The sequence below is a fragment of the Theropithecus gelada genome, chromosome 4 (genome assembly GCF_003255815.1).
Source record: "Theropithecus gelada isolate Dixy chromosome 4, Tgel_1.0, whole genome shotgun sequence".
Lineage (NCBI taxonomy): Eukaryota > Metazoa > Chordata > Mammalia > Primates > Cercopithecidae > Theropithecus > Theropithecus gelada.
This window is the reverse complement of record NC_037671.1, coordinates 47,712,857-47,732,502: the sequence shown is the minus strand read 5'-3', so window position 1 is coordinate 47,732,502 and position 19,646 is coordinate 47,712,857. Positions and strand designations below refer to the sequence as shown.

Sequence of the window (19,646 nt, the reverse complement as noted above, 5' to 3'; positions counted from 1 at the left end):
TGATCCACCCACCTTGGCCTCCCAAAGTGTTGGGATTATAGGTGTGAGCCACCACACCTGGCCCACTTTTAAGACTAGAAATTTACAGTACTTTTAAGTTGTGTTTCTGTGATGTTAACTCCCTTTCATCATTTCATAACCTTAGTAAATCTGCTGTGCCCACACAGAGCTTTGTGAAAATGCTTTTGGGTGAAACCTAGGAACAGGGCTAAGTTCTACATCTGAGTGGATGTTTGTGGAATAAGGACACATGGCAGCTCATCCATGAAACACACTAGTTTACCATAAGGGGATGTTCAGAGCCAGAGCGGGTCAGTGAGAACATTAGCTCCCCAGAAATAAGAAGAAATCTTGGGTTGGGCATTGGACTTGCAAATGAGGTGGAATGGAGGTTCAAACCAATCCTAACTGAGGGCTTAAAATCCAGGGAGATCCCAGCTGATACCCAGGTTACAAATTATCATAGTACCTTTGCTCTTCCTTGTTTATATACCTTTGCCTCTCCTAAATTCACCAGTAAGAAGTCTTTTTGAGGGCAGAGATTCTGTTATTTATCTTATATTCCCAATGTCTAACAATGACTAATAGTGTACTTACTATATCCTCAGTAAATGTTTGTTAAAAGCATAATTGTCACATTTACATAAGTTTACTGAATTAAGAAAAAATAGGCTGGGCATAGTGGTTCATGCCTGTAGTCCCAGCAATTTGGATGCTGAGGCCGGAAGATGACGTGAGGCCAGGAGTTTGAGATCAGCTTGGGAAGCATAGTGAGACCCTATCTCCATAAACATTTAAAAAAAAAATTAACTGGGTATGGTGGTGTGCATCTGTAGCCTCAGGCGGGAGGACTGGTTGAGCCCCGAAGTTTGAAGTTACAGTAAGCTACGATAGTGCCACTGCACTCCAGTCTGGGAGACAGAGTGAGACCCTGTCTTTAAAAACAAAAGGAAAAAAAAAAGACACCCTAATATCTAATACCTGAGATAAGATTTTGTGTTTAATAGTCCCATGTCTAACACATTAAAAATATAAACATTACAAAATCACTCAATAACTAATTAAAATAAAAACTAGAAAACTGGCCAGGCACAGTGGCTTACACCTGTAATCCCAGCACTTTGGGAGGCCAAGGTGGGAGGATCACTTGAGGCCAGGAGTTCAAGACCAGCCTGGCCAACATAACGAAACACTGTATCTACAAAAAATACAAAAATTAGCCGGGTGTGGTGGTGCATGCCTGTAGTCCCAGCTAGTCAGGAGGCTGAGACATGAGAATAGCTTGAACACAGGATACAGAGGTTGCAGTGAGCTGAGATCATGACATTGCACTCAGCCTGGGCAACGGAGCGAAACTCTGTCTAAAAAAACCAACCAACCAACCAACCACTCCCCCGCCGGAAAACAATAATAACTACAAATTGTTAAATATTTTCAATGTGTCAGGAACTTCCCATTTAAATCCTGATCAACCTTCCTACATTAGGTATTCCTATCCTTATTTTACACTGGAGGACACTTATTTTCAGTTGAATAACTTGCCCAGCCTTATGGCTAAAGTGGCACTAAAGCCCTTATTTTTTACACTATACCTGACTGAGTTAAAGAAATGGTTTTAAATATATTCTGGTAAGAGGGAAATACAGCTTATGCTGCCTCGGTAAAAAGCTAAAAATAAAAACAAAGTAACTTGGTGAAACCTGTTGGTACAGTTCCCTGATTACTATTTAACAAATGATCTCAGCATTACTTAGTCAAAATAGGTTTGTTGCATCCAACTTCAGAGTGTGAAGTAGGAATAGCAGGTTGCGTTAGCCACACTGTCATTTATTTCATATGGCACCAAATAACTTTTGGTCCTATTTCCATGAGTAATAGAAAAAGAAGGCAGTTATTTGAATAATTCGCTGAAATAGATTCAGTTTCAGTGAAAACACTTTGGAGAACTGGATGTTTCTGTATACTCATCTTAACTTTATTCCCTACTTTCGAGGACTGATAGACCAAAAATTTTTTTTATTTTTATTTTTTAAAACAAGTGGATGTTTAGCTTTTCTCAAACTTTCTTAAAGGTATTCCTTGACATACATTGGATAGGTCTAAATGGAACTTTATTACATGAGCAAGATTAGAAATTAATTTAATTATTATAAAATGTTACAAATTCAAACTTCATTTCCTTAAGAACTTTCTCACTTTGTTGTCTAGGCTGGAGTGCGGTGGCACTATCTTGGCTCACTGCAACCTCTGCCTCCTGGCTTCAAGCGATTCTCCTGCCTCAGCCTCCCAGTAGCTGGCAGCTGGGATTACAGGCGTGTGCCGCCACCACCACCCCATCTGGCTGATTTTTAATGTGTTTTTTTGTAGAGACGAGGTTTCATCATGTTGGCCAGGCTGGTCTCGAACTGGCCTCAAATGATCCACCTGCCGTGGCCTCCCAAAGTGCTGGAATTATAGGCATAAGCCACTGTGCCCATTCCAGAACTTATTTATTTTTGATGGCAAAACATTAAAGATAATACAAACATCATGTTTAATTATGTACTTATTCCCCAAACTGCATTCCTGATCTCTTGCACCTACCCAGTATACTCCAACCCCAATCTTCCCCATCTCAGCGAATGTAGGCAAATCCATTTTTCCAGTTGCTCAGAACAAAGTTGTTCATCCTTGATTCCTCTTTCTCTAGAATCCTAAATCCAATGTGTTAACAAATCATATTGGTTTACAATATACCCAGAACCCAACCATGTCTTAAGGCCTCTACTGTAACAACCCTAGTACAAGCTACCATTATCTTTTGCCTGGGTTACTGCAACAGGACCTGTCACTCTACAGACTATTTTCAACCTGGGAGCCAAGGTAACCAATATAAAACCTAAATCTTACGAAGTCAATCTTCTGCCAATAGCCTCTCAGTGTCAGACACACACGGCCTTTCACCATCTGGCCTAGTGCTTCTCTGACCTCATATCACATGATTTTCTTTCTGGGTTACTCTTCTTTAGCTACAGTGGCCTCCTGGCTGTTGCTTCAAATTACCAGACCTGTCCTCACCCTAGGGTTCGCAGATTGTTCTCGTAGTCTGGAATGCTCTTTCTTCAGATATGTGCAGGTATCTCCTTCACTTTCAAGTCATTCTTCAAATACTACTTTCTCAGTGGGTCCTGCTTCAACTGCCCAATTTAAAAATTACATCTTCCCCTTTCCTCCTGTGCTTGGTCTCATTCCACGTTCATTCCCATATAAACTTTTCTGATAACACTCATGACCTTCTAACATACTATATAATTTAGGTATTTATTTTAGGTATTTATTTTTATTGCCTAACTCCTACTAGCATGTGAGTTTGATGATGGCATAGGTTTTTTTCTGTTTTGTTCACTGCTATATCTGCAGCTTCGAGAATACTGTCAGGTACATAGTAGGCCCACAACAATCTGTTGAAATGTAAAAGTTGTCTGATTCCAGTACAAGAGTATTACATATTGGATTCCATGAGAATGGGAACAACTAAGTTTTCATGTGCCTGAAGAGCTCAAAGGGTCTTTGGAATGCTGGTATTCCATGGTTCCCTTACCATTCTGACTCTCAAAAACATAATCATTTTTTCAACAGCCAAGCACTAATTTTAAAAGACCCTGGACTGTGAAATCTACAATGACAGGTCCCTAAGAGGATGATCATGATTACAGTTCTACAAGCTACCTGGTACTGTATAATTTTTTTTTAACATTTCTTTTCAAATCATTGTACTGCTTTTCCTTATGAATGGAATTGGAAGGTAGGGGAAGCCAATTTGATTACACATCAATAATTTTGTGACACCCCCACCCCCTGCAGTGCATCAGCATATCTGATACATCTTTTCATGTTGGTTTCTCTTTTGAAATGTGTAACATCAAGCAGGGCATGGCAGCTCAATCCTGTAATCCCAGCACTTTGGGAGGCTGAGGCAGGAGGATCTCTTGAGCCTAGGAGTTTGAGACCAGCCTGGGCAACATAGGGAGATCCCCATCTATACACAAAATTTAAAAATTAGCTGAGTGTAGTGGCACATGCCTGTAGTCCCAGCTACTGAGGAGGCTGAGGTGGAAGGATTGTTTGAGCCCAGAAGGTTGAGGCTACAGTGAGCTATGATTGCATGACTGTACTCCAGTCTGGGCAACAGAGAGGGAAACCCCATTTCAAAAGAAAAAAAAAAAAAAAAAAGAAAGCCCTGAATACTTTTGTAATTTTTGTAGCACAAATGCTGAAATTATTCTGCACAACTTTAGGATCCATCCTTTGGCTATTCCCATTTTGAAGGAACATAGAATTTCAGGGCTGTAAGGTTTTAGTTTATTTGGTTCTATCATCTCATTCTACAGATAAAAAACTGGAGTCCAGTGATGTTAAGTGACTTGCTCAGGTACTACCGGGCTGAGTAATCTTTTTGGTCAGAATGACTTGCTCTAAACATAAAACAAGATACTTTTGAGAATGCAATTGGAAAACAGTTCTGAACATCAAAAAACGAATCTAGCAACAATTGCAATATACAGTTCTAAACAATATGCAGTCTACCCCAGTTTATTTTCATGGTGACAACTTAAGCATTAAAAATAGAAGGCAAATATAGCAAAGGATGAAATAATTGATAGAAAATAAAAAGGCCCCACAAGTATCCTAACAAGTAAGAGTTATGAATCTTAAAACGACAAAGAATTTCCAGGTCACCTGAACTGTTACTGTGGCATCCACATGAGAAGAAACCACTTCTGGCCAGGCGCAGTGGCTCATGCCTGTAATCCCAGCACTTTGGAAGGCCGAGGCAGGCAGATCACAAGGTCAGGAGTTTGAGACCAGCCTGACCAACGTGGTGAAACCCCATCTCCACTAAAAATACAAAAATTAACTGGGCATGGTGGCGCACATCTGTAATCCCAGCTACTCAGGAGGCTGAGGCAGGAGAATCGTTTGAATTGGGGAGGTGGAGGTTGTAGTGAGCCGAGATAGGGCCACTGCACTCCAGCTTGGGTGACAGAGTGAGACTCTGTCTCAAAAAATAATAATAAAAAGAAATCACTTCCATGGAATCAGAGAGATGGTTCCATATTAGCCATGACTTCTGCTGTTCTTTTGAGAATGTGGGCTTACTATCTAATCATTTTAAGATGCCCATGAGCACTTTTACTTAGATATATGCACTTTCTCTTTGCACTAGTGAGTCTATGTGAATGTTACATGCCAGAGGAATGTAAAAGTCTACACTTACAATGCTTCATTTGTCTTTAAGAATTTTGTCCAGGTCATGGAGACATTTTTGTGGAGTGATAAATTAACTTCGTCTCCTGATGAGTTTTCCCCAGATGCCTTGGAAATCACTTGTTTTTCTGAGAGGTGTTAGTCATCAAAACCTTAACTTTAGCAACAGCTTTGCTGTTCTAGTTTTGTTATAATCAAGATACCCTAGTACCATTGATAGTTTAGGATACTTGATATGAATGTAATGGAAAAATATTTTTGGCCCTTTGTATATAGCAATGGTCTCAAACTATGAGCAAAATTGTGGCTAAATCAGATTTTCAAAAATGGATTTTAAGACATTCCAGGAGCTAGGAACCTGGTTAACTCATGTGACTTTAAAACTCAGATCTCTGCCAACAGCACAATTCAGTTTCCTAAGAACAAAATTTTTAAACTTACTGTATCAATGCCTTAACTCAGTTTCCCTTCTCCATGTCTCACTCTCATTAACTTTTGTTGTCTGTGGTTTTTTTTTTTTTAGACAGAGTCTAGTTCTGTTGCCAGGCTGGAGTGCAGTGGCACGATCTCGGCTCACTGCAACCTCTGGCTCTCAGGTTCAAGCGATTCAACTGCCTCAGCCTCCTGAGTAGCTGGGACTACAGGCGCGTGCCAGCACGCCCGGATAATTTTTGTATTTTTAGTAGAGACAGGGTTTCACCATGTTGGCCAGGATAGTTTCGATCTCCTGACCTTGTGATCCGTCCGCCTTGGCCTTCCAAAGTGCCAGGATTACAGGCGTGAGCCACCGCACCCGGCCTGTGTGTGATTTTATGCAGGCTGGACACCAGTATCCTAGAGTAAGATGATCTGGATTCTATCCTGATAAAGTGGGTCAAACAGGTACTCATCTGATGCAGGTGAAACTCCAGTGCAGGAACTTCCATGACAACTTTAAACATAATTTTAATTGAAATGATCTACTTTTACGTTTCTTTAGATATGAACACCAATTTTTCTCTTAATCTTCTGTTAACTAATTTCTTGGTAATGTACTCAAAATAGCTTTTCAACCAGTCTTCCAATGTAAGAAGTTATTACGATGCTATTACTTTCCCTTATACTGCACACTTTGCTCAGCAATGAATTGATCCCTGATTTACACATTGTGCTGAACTCTCACATCCTAAATATATTTATTCTTTTGGAATTTTAGGTATTTGGAAAATATTGAAGCGTTGGGGAGATTAAAGAGAATAAACACAACATTAGCAGACTCAACTACAATCCACAGAGGAAATAACTAAATAAGTTGCTATTTTAAACAATTTAAGCAAATAGGAGGAAGGGATTATTTCAGAACTCACAGTATGTATAGGCAAGAAAATAACTGAAGCAGTGATGCTTAAAAAGACTTGGTGAGGGTTAATACTTGAATCCCTATAAAATACAGTATTTTATAGTATTTGACGTCACAGGTGTGCAGGTGAGCATGGATAACCAGTTTTCTTCTCTAAGCAACCAATAAGAATGTTAAAACAGAAATAAGACTTCATATAATATAAAGAGTGAAAGACTGAAAGCATTGTCTTACGACTACTGTATTATTTAAAGAACTACATCTGTATCAATTAAATGTGGCAGGACAGGATGTACAGTTCAATACTGGGGGTGCAAGATTTTAAAATGAGGAACAGGCCAAAATCTAAACACAGAATCGTCCAAAAAAAAAAAAAAAAAAAAGAAAGCCTTCAAGTAGAACAAGTTTTCAGTAACAAAACATGGTAGTTGAACGCCTGCGTCTAGTTACGAGTTGGGGAAAAACATTAATTGCAGATTAATGAAACAGATTCTGTGCGAGGTCAGGGTAGGGAGTGATGGCGCGCGGGAGCGGAGGAAGAGCCGGTTTCGCCGTCCCAGAAAGCGTTCCACGTCCACACGCCCGCACTGCGGCCCTGCGGCGAGGGTTCAGACCTCTCCGTTTCCCTTCACCATTCTAAACGCGCAAGCCCGCTAAAATCCCGTTCACTCCAATTCCTGGAAAGAAGCTTACAACGGTGAATCTCTTCCCTGGAGTTGAAAATCAACTTCCAGTGCCGGTCACCGAATCCGTCAAAAATCCTATCCCTCTCGGGCCCAATTCCTAAAGAATTCAAGCCTGCACCCTGTAGACCCTGAGCGACCTCAGATCATCCCCACACCGCTTCCAGCGTCCCCAGCTCTAAGCGCCGCCGCGTGGCTCAGCGCTGCCCTCTCCGGGCTCTGACCGCCGCGCACAACGCCCCGCCCCCGGCGAGCGTGGCGGAAGTAGCTCGCCCGGGCTGAGAGACCGCGCGCCATCTGGCAGAGCGCGCATGCGCCCGCACTGCCAGTGCTGGGGGCGTCCGTATCGCTAACTCCTCAGTCTCCGCAACCCCCGCCTCACCGAGAGTCGGGCTCACGCCATCTTGCACCCCCTTCCCCCCGTCACACAGCCGAGTCACCTTTTCCCTTTCTTACACTCCACACTCTCGGCCCCCCCACCCCGCCCCTTTCCAAGCGTGTCCCGGGCCGCAGCAGCAGAAATCGCACCATCTTCACCCCCCACATTCTCCTCGCGGGAAGCGCAGCCGTGCCTACAAGGGTTCTTAAAGCAGAGGTTGTGGGGCGTGCGGGGGGCGGTGCGGGGGTGCGGGCGGGGGAGACGTCCGAGAGCCGGGAGGGACGCAGCGCGGAGATCCCAGCGTCTCTGGGCCCCCGCGCCGGCCACGCCCTGGTCCCGGCTCTAGGGCGGCCGCCTGGGTCTTCGGCGTCTACGCGGGAGTGTTGAAGGGAGGGCGGCTGTGGGAGGCGCTGACCGGGCGCAGCGCCCTGGTTCCGCTGCCGATTGTGGAGTTGCCTCTCGACTCCTCCCTGTTGGCGGGTGGGCGTGGGGTGAGGGGGATTGGGCTGTGCTAAGAAGCGGGGTGCGCGGGTCGTCTAGGTAGTGTTGGGGGTTGCCGGAGGAATCATTAAAGAGGGAAATGGTTGCTTTATGGCACGGCGAGAGAAGAGTTAGGTAGTTAGTGGGAGTGTAGCATCCAGAAAGAGGAGAAGATCCGCTGTGTTCTCTCTGGGGTGAGCTCACGTCTGTGGCCCCTGGGGAAATTATGTAGCTTGTCTTTGCCTTGTTTTGGTCTGTAAAATGGCGATCTTATAGCCTAGTTCAGAGTTGTCAGGGTTATATGAGAAAATACACGTTAAACGCCTAGAACAACGCCAGGTGCTGCTCAGTACATTTTAGCTGTGCTTTTGCTCTCCATATTTTAGGAGTTCAGAATGACTGTGACCTTATCTTCTCAGAGAATGAGGACATTTGGTCTCACAAGTGAGAGTGAAGTTATGAAGACAGTGATATGTAATATTTGACACTCAGACGATCCTGGACATGTTATTACTGTACACGTGGATAAATTGGCATTTCTCCACGAGGTTAATAGAAATGTTAAATTATTTCGGTAGAAAGAAATGTGTGTGTGTATATATGTGTATATATGTATGTATAGTGTGTATATTTATATATGTATTTGGAAGGAGAGGACCTGGGGTCTTAATATATGTGAAGGGCAGACTTTGGAAGAGGAATTAAATTCGCCCTGCAAAGATTTACTTGAAGGACAGAACTTAGGGAATTTCTGGTGAATGTTTCATAGAGGCTGAATTTGACTATAAGGAACAGTTCGTGAGAGTACTTTTCTAGAATGGAATGCACTTCATTGTGCTATTGAAAGTTTCTTATCTCAGGATATTCGGGACATTGGAGCGAAGTGTGCCTAAGTCTAGGCTGCACTTTTCAGTAGCAGTTTCTGCCTTGATGGAGATGTTCCATAATCTGTGCCTTTAGGCACTAGTGGTAGCCTAGGCACAGTGGCTCTTCAGCACTTGAAATATGATAAGTGTCACTGAGGAAGTTAATTTTTAATTTGTTTCGTAAATTAATTAATACATTGATTTACGTTTAAATACCAACGTGTGGCTAGTGGTGGCTACTGCATTGGGCAGCACAGGTCTACAGTTTAGATGTTGAGAGTCCTTCCGAGTCTTGATATGGTTGAGTTTTAAATCAGAGAAGCCAGCTCTTTGGAACATTTATTGGCTTAGGGAATTGTAATTCTATTCAAATAATGCCTTTCATTCAAATACTGCAGTTCAGACCTTGAGTCTGTTAGTACTTATTTACATCTTGACAAATCAAAGCAAAACGTTCTTTTGTCTCCTAGGTTGTACGGGTAATGCCAGATCCAAAGAGCTATGACAGTATTAACTGGAGTTTTCTTTAAACATTATGGTACTATTTTGTGATTTTTGGTTTTTATCTTTTACTACTTTGGTTGGTTTTCAGTGAGAAGTTTCCAGCTCTTTTATTCAAGTTTTTTTTCTTTTTTAACCTTTCGTGTAATAAAGCTATTTGAAAAATTATAACTCTTGAGCATTAGGACATTTTAGAACTAGTTTTGTGGTTATCCAAGTCTTTTGGAGAGATAAGTGAAATTAGGTAATAGATGTTTCACAAAATTGCTTTCCTTGAAATATGTGCATCTTTTTTTTTAAGTAAGTCTATATAAAGTCAAATATGAAAATAAAACTAAAAGAACAAACAACTTTCATAGGTAGCGGTAGCACCCTTAACCCTGGCCTGATGTCTGTAAAATGGTGCCCTTGGGTCAGGCACGTTGGCTCATGCTTGTAATCACAGCACTTTGGCAGGCTGAGAACCCAGGAGTTCAAGGCTGCAGTGAATCATGGTCAGGCCAGGCCTTCCAGCCTGGGCTATAGAGGGAGACCCTGTCTCTTAAAAAAAAAAAAAAAAAAAAAAAAGATGCTCTTGGTCTTAAGGCTGAAGATAATGGTTAAATCTGGAACAATAAAGCCCACGAATTAAATCAGATGGAGAGAATAGCTCATAATATGCAAATCAGAATGGGGTGCTTTTATGGGTGACCATAATATCTTAATTTTTCTGAGGCAGTCATGGTATAAAGCCTGATTGTTCCAGCACAATTATTTAATTTAATAGAACCCCTTTCACTATCAAAAATGTTCGAATTGGGACCACATAATAATGTCACCCTACTGTTAGCCTTCTTGGAACTTGTAATATATAGTTTTAGGACAATTAACCACATTGCAATATCAGAAATACTTTATTATTATTTTTGAGACGGAGTTTCGCTCTTGTTGCCCAGGTTAGGGTGCAATGGTGTGATCTCAGCTCACTGCAACCTCCGCCTCCTGGGTTCAAGCGATTCTCCCTCCTCAGCCTCCTGAGTAGCTGGGATTACAGGCACATGCCACCATGCCCAGCTAATTTTGTATTTTTTGTAGAGATGGAGTTTCACTGTGTTGGCCAGGCTGGTCTTGAACTCTTGACTTCAAGTGATCCACATGCCTCATCCTCCCAAAGTACTGGGATTACAGGTGTGAACCACTGCGCGAGGCCAGAAATATACTTTAAAACAGTGACAAAATTACTGTTGTTGTGTCTAAATAATAAATGAGATACCTGGAATAAGGCCAGCAAGTGACTTTCCCATGTAAGCCACTGATAATTTAAAATTTTGCTTTGGATAGAAATCTTTAGCAGCTTGAGTTTTGGTTCCCTCTGGAAGAAAATTATCTTTTGGTGGGGATGACTGCAAAGTATTAGTCTGTGTCAGTCAAATCAGGAGATTGAGTATTTGTGTTGAAATAACACTGATTTTATTTTATGGTGAGGTTGAATAGTGAAATCCATCAGAAATCTGATTATGTATTAGAATGTTAAAGACGAGTTTTACTTACAGTTTACTTAAATAATGAAAAATAACTCAGCTACATGCATTATTAAGTTTATACTGAAGTGGGTAAAATATTTTATTGAGGCTCTAACACTTGATTTGAGTTCTCACTCAGCTGCTTCCTAACCATGTGATTTGGGACAAATTATTTAATCTTCCTAAGAATACTTGGTTCCTCATTTATAAAATGAAGATGGCGATGGCTTCTGCTTCTAGGTTCTTAAGAGGTTAATTTAAATAACTCATGTGATGTGTTGGGTGTAGTTCAGTAACTATTAGCTGCTGTAGCCTTAAGTTTATTGGATAATCTAGAAGTGATAATAACGTTCTGAGATGTTCTGTGGGTTGGTGAACAGAGCACTAAGACGCAATTCTATAAACCTAGCTTTTGCCCTTTTCTGCCACATTTTGTCATTTCAGTTAAGGTATTTAACTTGTTAATATCGGTGCCTCAATTTCCTTATCAGTAAAATAGAATTAGTACCCAACCTCATCCCACCTTCTCATAAGACTGTTGGTGGCATCAAATGAGAATTACGTTTAAAAATTGTCGTCCTTACAAACGTTTTTATATTGAATTGGTTTTGTCTTGTCTACCTATAGCCTCCACTAAAGAGTGACCTGCAGAAGTTGTTCCGCAAATTTTGTGTAACAGCATAGATAGTGTATAATAGGCACTATTACTGAAGACAGTTCTCTTTTACAAATAATATTGTAAGTCACAGGCCGGGTGTGGTGGTTCACGCCTGTAATCCCAGCACTTTGGGAGGCTGAGGTGGGCGGATCACTTGAGGTCAGGAGTTGGAGACCAGCCTGGCCAACATGGTGAAACCCCATCTCTACTAAAAATACAAAAAATTAGCTGGGTATGGTGGTGCATGCCTGTAGTCCCAGGTGCTCAGGAGGCTGAGGCAGGAGAATCTCTTGAACCCGGAAGGCGGAGGTTACTATGAGCCGAGAACGTGCACTGCACTCTAGCCTGGGTGACAGAGTGAGACTCTGTCTCAAAAACCAAACACAAAAAAAACAAATAATATTTTAAGTCACAGTAATGGTGCTTTTTTGATCTGGTCACAATATATTTTCTACAGAAAACAACCCCATACTGCTAAGGAAGAACGAACATTTTCTTGGGCACTTACTTGATGTGTTCTTTCCATTGTATCTCATTTATCCAAACATATTCCCACCGAATAGGTTATACTAATGAGGCTCTTACTTTCTAGAATGGGTCTGTCAGGCTTTTTTGTACTGTAGTTCTCCCTTTGAAAATATCTGGCCCTTAGTTAATGGGTAGTGAAGGTTAAATAAGATCATGAACATGAAAATAGTGGCTGGCTCTGTGACTCATGCCTGTAATACCAGCACTTTGGGAGGCTAAGACATGTCCAGATTGCCTGAGCCTAAGAGTGAGGGCAATATAATGAGACCTAGTCTCTACAAAAAATTTAAAACAAAAATTAGCTGGGCCGGGTACAGTGACTCACACCTGTAATCCCAGCACTTTGGGAGGCCTAGGCGGGTGGATCACCTGAGATCAGGAGTTTGAGACCAGCCTGGCCAACATGGTGAAACCCTGTCTCTACTAAAAATACAAAAATTAGCTGCATGTCTTGGCATGTACCTGCTGCTTAGTAGGCTGAGGCACCAGAATTGCTTGAACCCTGGAGGCGGAGGTTGCAGTGAGCCAAGATTGTGCCGTTACACTCCAGCCTGGGTAACAGAGCAGAACTCCATCTCAAAAAAAAAAAAAAAAAAATGTAGCCGAGCTTGGTGGTTGGTGCCTGTAGTACCAGCTGCTTGGGAGGCTGAGGTGGGAAGATTGCTTGAGCCCAGGAGGTGGAGACTGCAGTGAGCTGAGATTGTGCCACTGTACTCCATCCTGAGCAACAGAAAGAGACCCTGTTTCAAAATAAAAAGAAAATAGTACACTGTTTGGTGTATAGTAGGTAGGAGTTACTGAAAAGATGCTGTTGAATTCACAGGACAAGTAAATTGAAATAATTTATGTGACTATATTAACTAAAATAACATACAAATATAAATCATTTAAAAAATCTTGAAATGTACTTTTGCGATTTAAATGCTATAGTGGTTTTATGACTGAATTCTATATATTTCACGGTATTCATGTTAGTCTTTATTAGTCATAACATTCTTTGAGGATATACATGTTTAACAATAATCTTTTGTGATATATTTTCAAGAAGCTTTGCTTTTGCTTGAGTTCATCATCATTGTTGGCATGAACTAAATGCCTGATATGTACAAGGCACTTTCCTAAGGGCTGTACATATGTTATTTTATGTAACCTAGGAGAGGAGTAATTAATCTCCATTTTAGAGATGAGGAAACTGAGGCAGCGAGGTGGCATAACTTGCCCAAGGTCATGTGTAAGTGTTAGAGCCTATAATCTAACTCCAGAGCCTAGCTCTTTACTGCTCCCATTGTGGTTTGGCATAGGCAGATATTAATATTTCACAACACAGTTCAGTGTGACATACACATTGTGGAGGCCTTGTGGGTTAGTTATGATAAACTTTTATTTGTATATTCCTTGTTGTATAGTAGAAAGAACTCTGGACCAGGTGTCGGGGGACCTCAGATTTAGTCCCAGCTTGTATCACTAAATAGTAGTGTGTCCTTGGGCAGTTCAAGAAACCCCTCTGGACTTCAGTTCCTCACCTGAAAAATGAGGGATTTGGAGGAAATTAGTGATTTTCAAACTGTAGTTCTGAAGTCTGCTCAGATGTCTTTGGTTCCCTCCCACCAATTTGCATATATATTTGTCTGTTACAGTTGCTTATCCATCTACCTAAGATTTTCTTTTAAACGAAGAATTTCTTAACTGAGTGTTTAAAGTCATCAGTCTCCAAGAAAACTTAATGACTATGTAAGTCCCCTGACTGCTATGTTTACAACTTTTCAGTAATTTCACAATATTTTAGTGTTTTAGGAGATAGAGATCTTTTACTAATGAAAAAACTAAGGCTCTAAAATGAGGATTTTTATTAAAACATAGTATATCTAAATGGCCTGAATATTTCAGGTTATCAGCTATCTGGGATCAAAGCCTGTTGTTTACTGAATTTGTGATCTTCAGCCAGTCTTAGTTGGTAGAGGCAGAATACTTGTCTTGTAGGGTAATTGTGGAGGAAAAAAAAAAAGTGAGCTAACACAGGTGAAACACCCTTTATAAACTCCAAATTCATCTGTTTTTTACATGCCTACAGTAAATCCCCCATTCCTTTTTCTTTTTGGTCACGTAAACTGTGTTTTTAAACACGTCAGATATTTTGTAAATTGTTTAATGCAGAATTCTCATAAGCTTTAATATTTCTAAAATGTGACTCTCGACTGGAAGAGAGTGTTGATTTTTAAGGGAGCTGCTTATTTTTTGACATCTTTGTCAAATACACTTACCTCTTACTGTTAGGAGTATAATTGGTGCCAAAATCTTCCATATATCTCAAAAGTTAACCATTAAGCAACTCTATTATAAAGTTTGAGTAAAAACAACAGTGTTTTAGTGTTGGAAAAGTAAGTGTGCTATGTGCCATTTGTCAGGGCTTAAGGATAATCTGATAGGCACATTTGCAGTGTACTTTAGGGACTGTTTTTGCAAAGAATTTTTTTTTAAACTCAATTTTTCTGTGAGAGTACTGGATATGAAAGCATATGGAATAGAAACTGAATATGAGACTAAAGAAGGAAGATATACTAGAAACTCCTGTGTCTTGTAGCAGTCTATCACTGGGCTCCGGTGTCTGTTAGTTCCAAAAGATGCTCATGTAGGATATGTAATGCTGCAGTTTTAGCTGTTTATCATCTAGAGAGAAAGGATGGGGGTAGTTTTCACGTTTACAGGGTGTTTTGATATTTTCAGTTCAGATTATTTTTAGTGCCCATTATATGCAATCCTGTGAGACAAATTATTCCTGACAGAGAAATTGAACTTATGAGATTAGTTGATCCTTATATCCTTATACAAAGTTCTATTATATTAATTATCCTTCTTAACAAAAATCTTGTGACCATGGGTTTTATTTCAGTTTTCTGCTTGACAACATCTCTCACAAAGCTTCTGCAGGTTTTTAAAATCTCCACTTGAATGTCTAATAGCTGTCTCAAACTTAACATAGCCCCAACTGAACTGTTTTTTTTTCCCTTCCCAGTCTTCTGGATCTCAGTAAATGGCACCACCATTCAACCAGTTTCTGAGGCCCCAGAATTCAGTCATCCTTGACTGCGCTTCTCTCACACCCCACGTGTAATCCATCAGCAAATCAGTTCTGCTTTCACAATATGTTCCAGAAATCTGACCATTTCTCATCATCTCCACTCGTTAAACTAATTCAAGCCACTGTCATCTCTTGTCTGCACACAACCTCAGTAACTTCCTAACTGGTCTTGATTGCACTCTTGCTTCCGTATAGTATATTCTCCCCGCTGCTGGAGTTATCTTTTTAAAACCTAAAACATTTCAAGTAACTTCCCTTTTCAAAATTCTCTAATAGCTTCACATTACACTTAAGTGAAATGTAAACTCCTGTGGCCTAAAGGCTTTATAAGATCTGCCCTCTTGCTACCCCTGCGTTCATGTCTTTCTAGCCACACTGGCCACAGGATTTTGGTACTTTGCTGTTCTTTTTGTTGGGAAGTTCTCCAGAGCTCCCTTCCAGATCTTATATTAAATGCCACCTCCTAGTTGAAATCAACTTGTTTTTCTTATTTCATAGTATTTGTTATTTCCTCAAATTATATTTGTTTATGTGCTTGTCTCTTGCATTATAATGTATTTTTTTTTGTCTGACTTAGTCACTACTATATCCCTACCTTTTAGAACAGTGTTTGGCCTGTAGTAGGTGCCCTTCTTAGGTATGAAGAATCCAAAGCACTGGTGGTGTTAGCTTTAAATGAGTGGGTGTCTTTATTATAAGAGGAGGGAATTAAGGGAGGAGGATACACTGTCTTTGGTGGAGGAGAGTGGAGGGAATGACTAAATGATAGCTTTTTGTTTCTCTGGACGTAGAAGATGATGTCAGCTGTCCATAGCTGGGGTAGGGATTCACTGTGGGACAGAGGCTTATTCAACTAAAATAATTAGTATGCAGTAAAGTAGTTAATTTAATATTAAACTAATATAAACTAAAATAATTAGATGTCAGAGAAAGAATTTCTTTTGTTTACATATCTGGGAAGGTTTCTTGGAGATGGGCTTAGGCAATAGATTTTGGATAGGTTGACAGATACTGTATTGTTTCAAAAGGTATTGCAAGTAGAGAGAGCTATAGGGGTAAAGGTTCAAAAGAACATGGGATGGTTCTGGAGATGGGGAAAGTTTGATTTGACTGCTGTAGAAAAGGAGGCTGGCAAGGTCAGGTGGGACTGATTTGAGGTAAGTTTATAAACCAGGCTTTTTAATACCTTCCAAAGTCCACTTAAAATGGGGCATATATTACTATACTGAGATTACCATTGTATTATTCTAAACACTAGGTCTAGACATTTTTTTTTTTTTTTTGAGACGGAGTCTTGCTCTGTCACCCAGGCTGGAGTGCAGTGGCCGGATCTCAGCTCACTGCAAGCTCCTCCTCTCGGGTTCACGCCATTCTCCTGCCTCAGCCTCCCGAGTAGCTGGGACTACAGGCACCCGCCACCTCGCCCGGCTAGTTTTTTGTATTTTTTTTAGTAGAGACGGGGTTTCACCGTGTTAGCCAGGATGGTCTCGATCTCCCGACCTCGTGATCCGCCCGTCTCGGCCTCCCAAAGTGCTGGGATTACAGGCTTGAGCCACCGCGCCCGGCCGGTCTAGACATTTTTATAGATATTTTATGTATTTAATTTTTAATTTTTTGCATTCTCAGTGATTGACCATTTGGTATTATTTTTCACAACAGAAGAAATTTAGATCATGATGTAACCTGATTTTTTTTAAACAACAAAACTAAAACGCAGTGTATAATAGTGTTGGCTTAACCGTAATTGCTTCCTGCCTTTGGAATTTTATGAAAATAAAAATATTCTAATTATAAAAGTTTTCTATTAATTTATATTATGTGGGATGATCAGGTTATCATTAGAATTGAGACTGTAGATGCTCAAAATCAGTACATAGGTCTGCTGAAATAGTTTTCTTCAGCAGTATAGAAGATAAGATTAAAACTTCTCTCTTTTAGTTAATGGGTTGACTGATAGTTTTCACAGTCCAGATTTTGATGATGTTTGGAGGGTGCAGAAACTAGTAGTAAGGTTCTCGACAATTTGAGGTCTTTTAAGCTTAAAGATGTTTCATGGTATTTCTTCTGTGGTTATTTAGTCCCCCAAAATATGAGATCTAACTAGAAACCCAGTAGCATATTCATTGCATTTTGTTTAGTTTAGTTTTTGTGATTAACTTCACTACAATTAAAACTTTTTTTTTTGATAGCAGTGTTTTCTAAGGATAGGGGTGTATCCTTAAATTCCATAATTTTAAATTAAAAGATAAATGCCAAATTTTCTTCTCCGGAACACAGTTTTACAGGTGTGTTATAGTATTAGCTATTAGCTTAATGATCAGGTTTAAATACTATTAATCAGATATGAACTTATTCCTTGGGTTCACATTTAAACTCTGGCATGTTGAAATAATCTAGGTCCCAATCTGCACATCTGAATTCATTTTGTAAAATATGGCAAACAGATGCATTTTCAATTGAAAGCTGAAACAACTGCAGGACATTAACCCATTGAGAAGATTACAGTAGGTTTTCAGTTCCACGGTAACTGTATTTATTAGTGAAAATTGACTTGAGTGCTTCTGCTTTTAACAGACTTTTCTTTTTTAATGTCTAGAAGAAAGGAAATAGAGCATTGGAATGATAGAACTTTGATGTGTAAAGAAGTTAATGTCAAAAGAAGTTAATTATCTAAATCAAACAGAATGTGGGTACGGGAAATAATTATTTTAAAGAGTCTAATGAGCTATCAGCTCATCATGTCAAGAAAAATGTTTTTCACCTGTTTGATATAAAAATTGACTTGACTGTGAAAGGATGATCATGGTTATAATCAACTAGGTTTGGGTGACTGGATTTGAAAATGAAAAAGGAGCAGATTGCTCCAGCAATGTCTCAGGACATTTGACCATAGGATGGATAATCCCATGGAATGGCATGTCTGTCAAATCTGTTGAGTCAACTCAAATCATAACATTCTGGAGGCTGGGGTTACTACTTAATTTTTGAGTTTAACATGTTGTCCCAGATAGCTCTGTCAGCCTTCTATTGGGACAACAAGGGAACATTTTCTGAGGTCTTTGAGAAATCCAGGCTCCCTTTTTTTGCATTTTGTCCCAATTCTGCAGGACTGTTTATGGAAGTCCTTGGGTTCCTATTTTCTCCCAGTCTTGGACTTGTGATTTTTTTTTTTTTTAATCCAAGTTTCAAATGGTTATGTTTCTTTTCCTATATTATTTGTAGAGAAAGTACTTACTCCAAAAGTCTTTTTAAACAATGGCACAAATTTAGGCTTAAAAAATGTGATGGTGTTTCTTAGCATTAAGTTCTTCATATGTTTTAGAATTTTGGTTTTCAGGCTCAGTTTGAGTGGAACGTTTTTGTTTTCCTTCTCTTTTTGTGCTCTTGCATTCTTGGTATAGTGGTTTTGGCCTGGCTGTTAGGGCCCTCAGACTAGACCAGAGGGATATTGGTATATTTCAAACCTAGTCACCTAGCTAGTGTGCTGCTTGCCTTAGATCTTTGTCCTGTTGCCTTCTCAAAAGCTTCATATAAGGCCTATCTCCATCAGTGATTTGTAGTAGCTTTTTTCCCCGTCCTCCTTTTGTGGGGCCCAGCCCTTCCATCCCAGCCCTTGCTAAGTGACCCTGGTTTAGGTTCCCTTTATGAATTTTATCATTACCCATAGGAGCTGTTAGATTAGAAAGATGTATTAAGAAGATAAATTTGGCTGCAGTTTGGAGAATGAACTGAAATGGAGATAGAAGATGTAGATTAAGAGTTTTTAGGGGGCCATAGCAGTAGGACAAGAGGGGAAGGATGTGAGAACATACAGCAAGTAGAATTTACTTGACTTTTTACAAATTGTAGGGTGCAGGAGAAGGAGTCCAAGGTAGTGACTGAGATTTTGAGCCCAAGTGAGTAGTAGTCGTAGTGATGTCGTCAGTGAAAACTAAACTTACAAAGAAGCTACTTAATATTTGTGTAGTTGCATAGAGGTCTTTTAGTAAAAATATTTAAGTTTTACAAACTTGTGTGATTGTGAAAAAAGGGTAATACATCTAAATTTATATAAAAGCTTTTAGCAGATCAAGAAGGGGAATTCTTTTTTCTTCCTTAATTTTCCCTGTTCGTGGAAGAGGGAGTTCTTAAGGTCTGTTTATTATAACAGTTAACATTTATTGTGTGTTCACTGTGTGCTGTCAGTGCTGTTCTAAATTTTTGTATGTATTCATTTAATTCTCACAACAGCCCTAAGAAGGTGAGATTATCATTGCCCTTTACAGATGAGGAAACTGAAGCACAGAGAAGTTAGGTAACTTGCCCAAAGTCTTAGCAAAGGAGCAGAGGTGGGATTCAAATCTAGGCAGTCTGACTCCAGAACCTGCCCTCTTCGTTTACTAAA

General features: G+C 40.1%; 2 protein-coding genes across 5 annotated transcripts in view; one reads left to right on the top strand and one right to left on the bottom strand.

Moving 5' to 3' along the window:
- RUNX2 (runt related transcription factor 2) overlaps positions 1-19,646 on the bottom strand; it is a 221,188-nt gene that overhangs the window by 163,854 nt on the left and 37,688 nt on the right. The window lies entirely within an intron of this gene.
- SUPT3H (SPT3 homolog, SAGA and STAGA complex component) overlaps positions 7,587-19,646 on the top strand; it is a 538,163-nt gene continuing 526,103 nt past the window's right edge. Inside the window, exon 1 of one of the 3 annotated variants that reach the window (XM_025383823.1) lies at positions 7,587-7,864. The gene's annotated coding sequence lies outside the window, so the exon portion shown is untranslated. The remainder of the gene's footprint in view (positions 7,865-19,646) is intronic. The other 2 variants (XM_025383821.1, XM_025383822.1) reach the window with 2 other exon arrangements.